The sequence below is a fragment of the Calliopsis andreniformis genome, unplaced genomic scaffold, assembly GCF_051401765.1.
Source record: "Calliopsis andreniformis isolate RMS-2024a unplaced genomic scaffold, iyCalAndr_principal scaffold0001, whole genome shotgun sequence".
NCBI classification, from domain to species: Eukaryota; Metazoa; Arthropoda; class Insecta; order Hymenoptera; family Andrenidae; genus Calliopsis; species Calliopsis andreniformis.
The window spans coordinates 40,000,001-40,003,530 of NW_027480422.1; positions in this window are offsets into that span (position 1 = coordinate 40,000,001).

Consider the following 3,530-nt stretch of genomic DNA (forward strand, 5'->3'; position numbering starts at 1 on the left):
TGATTTCCAAATACCTGGAGTACTATAGACTGGATATACCTGGAAAACTACACACACGCACACATACACACACACGATTAAGATATTACTATATTATTAAGCCGAATACTATATTATTAGATATTAAGAAATAATTAAGAAAAAGAGAACTATTTGAATTCTAAAACTAATTGAAACTTTAAACTATTTGAAATTTTAATGCTATTTGAGATTTTACATGCGGCTATGAGTCTATTCACTCCCGGCTCACTGCACTTCTGAGTGAATCTCTGCTCCAAACTATTAAGAGGAAACTGATAGGAAACAGAATAATTAGCCCACAGGACCCTCGTCGCGTACCTCACGACTTATCAACGAAGAGTGTCGAGGCTTGGAGCACTCGGCGGGACCCAGGCTGGGCTAGCTACCAAAAAGCTGAAGCTGCATTATTGTAACTTGACGGCAAGTCGCGGCCACTCTCACGAGGCTCGCCTGAAATCACGTGTGTGTGCATGGTATATCTGTTCTTTTGATTCTGCACTTCTCAACCAGTAGGTTTGGCGATGTTCTCAACCATTCTAAATTCTGAATCCGCATTCTTACACACTCGCATTCATTCGCATAATCGTAATCCCGGATATATGTATATAAAAATATGTATATGTATAAAATATATAATTAGAAGGATAATAATACAAAGGTGAACATTATAATTTTACCAATGAGGCAGTATATCGGCAAGTATTTGGGAAATATTCGCAAAACTATTGCATCCGTTGTGATTGCAATTTTATTATTATTAATTTTATTGGAGAACTACTGGGCGTCCAAAGATTCTATGTATTAACCGAACGTTAATATCGGGTTGCTGCAACGGCAGCTCGTTGCAAGATTCGAGAGAGGTTCGCGACTTACTTTATGCTAACGCCAAATATCGGGTGGCGATCAACCGTCGCGACGACGACAATTCCTCGTGGGAAAGGAAAAGAAGAAAAAAAAAAAAGAAATTTTAATCGTTGCGGAACGTAACAGCTGTGTTCAACTTGGTGTGGCCAATTTGTTTGGAAGTAGTTATATTGACTTTCTTCATTATGTTTGTATTTGAACTATCACAATTATTGCAAGGATCTGTCAGATTTATCCATCCTGTGAAATTATGTTTTATTATGTCTTGAAATTCAAATAATTTTTTTAACAGCGTGGGCAGTGCAAGGTGTACCACGCAATTTATACTGATAGTAGTACTTGTATAATTATATTTGTTGTAATAAACATACATATCTATCATAAGAATCATAAGAAAAATCAGAAGAAAAATCATACAATTTTCGACTGGTCCATGACATGATATTAGGATATTTCTGTCATAGGTTGACCGATTTTATTGAATTTGGTCTTATTGGAAAGCTCAGATGCGGTTTACATAAGAAAAATACTTTTACATTTAGAAAATATTGCCCGTGTGATGAGATATTAATGAAATAAGTTTTAGGTAAGGTTGGAATTGCCGATTCTCGAGTAAAGATACACGACAGCGACAGTCGACATATTATATATATATACAGGGTGTCTCACTTGATTTTGACATCTTGATTTTCTCGCTATTGTTACTCGTAGCAAAAAATGTTTCAGTGGAGGCTTGAATGGTATCGAGTGGAGCATATTCTGATGTTATTAGTTTTTTCGTGAGTGGACGCGTAAAGGTCACATAAAGGTCAACTTTGTTTTTTTAAATGGAATGATGTATTTTTTAATACATCAATCGATGCAGCTGGACATTCGTTATAAAAAAGTACTAACCTGTGTATGTCGAAAAGTTATATATATTATATATTATATATATATATATATGTATGTATATATATGTATATATATGTATATATATGTATATATATGTATATATACAGGGTGTTCTTCTGTATGTACTTGATGTTGAGACGCTACCGTGTCTCTAGATTTGAAGCACATTTTGACATAATAGTTTCTTGAGACACTTTATCTGGTTCCATATTTGATTAACACGGAGTGCCGGTAGTCAGAAATGAATTCTCATAGGAAATAAGAAGAGAATTTATGGAATATGCCCAAATTGAGCGAGAATAAAAACAATAATCACACAGATGTGAATAGCTCACATATAACTCCCAAAACGTGGAACGTCCTAACACTAAAGGTACGAATATGCGGAACGTCTTATCAGTACAAACATGCTAACGTGACTGATGCGTGCATCTGACCAGTGATGTCAAACTCGTGGGACGTGAGTAGCGTTATCAGAAAAAGTCACTAAACCTCAATTTGACGAGAGTGGCATCTACCGCTCCACTCCATTTCTCCCATTCCGAGAAGTAACAGATGTCAGGTACACGGTGTTGCTTCTTCCATTCCGTCTCACAGAACGGAAAGACAAGTGTATAATAACATTTCTGCTTCACTCTTTGCTATTTTAATTATATTTACGATTTTAAATAACTCTTTATTTATTTGTATGGTTAGGATGGCGGAGGCGACATCAACGCGAAACTTCTATTGAGAAGATGCAAGAAGTGATAAGTATTGTGACGTTGCGCATATCGCTGTCCGCACGTTGTCAAAGTAAGCGAAACTAGTGAAAAGAAGGACCGTACGGCACCCTTGCGAAACACATGCCGAGAGACACCTCCTGGGGAAAAATGCCATGAATTTGGAATCGCCACTAATTCCGGGTACCTCCGCGCCGAGCGCGCACGATGTTTCAGAGCCGTAGAAGAAACCTAAGGGCCACCGAGGCCGTCCCTGTCTCCTGGTCGTGCACTTTCCGGATTCAGGCGTCGTATCTACACCGGAGGTTACAAGGGCCCTCCACCCTCAGAGTCCAGAGAGTTGTCGCTTCTGCGGAGGACCAAAGAGCCAAAGGAAAATCTGCCCACATCAAGCTAAGGGATGGTTTCGCGGTGCTGCCCTTCTGCAACGGCTCAAGCGGTGGGCGAGGGTCGAGGAGAGCCCGGAGATCGTTGTCCAGGCGGCAGGAGCCAGAGGAAGTCCTAGGGAAGTCTCCACGATGCCGAGAGAGTGCGGATCGTCGCCGGAGAGAACCGGGGCCCCGCTCTTCGCATAAGCGCCTGAACCACAGCGAGTACGCCGTGGGGCTGTTGCGCTTGCGCGGGGGAGGGACGTACCGTGAATCGGGAGAGTCGCATGAGCGCGTGTCGAGCGTTGTTACTCATTGCCGATACGACGAAGGCGTGTGACTGCGAAATTAGGGTAAGCTGCAGAGATTACTTTGATTTCTAATTACCGGGCACGAGGTGCCGTTAGTGCTAGGTGCGATTCGAGTTTCCCCAGGGTGTCTCCGATATCACGATCGTGTTTAATTTGTCGTTTCGTTTCGCATATTCCGGAATTAGTAAGATCGACACATCCTTGTAATGGGCGAGTCCGCGTGTGCCGAGATTGTGAGGACACGTGTTTGTTTCTGTACCGATCACCTGCAATCTTCCGTAATCATGCCGTCCATACGGCCCTATATTGTCGAATAAACATCTGTGGAAGATAACCGAAGTCTCGTCTTT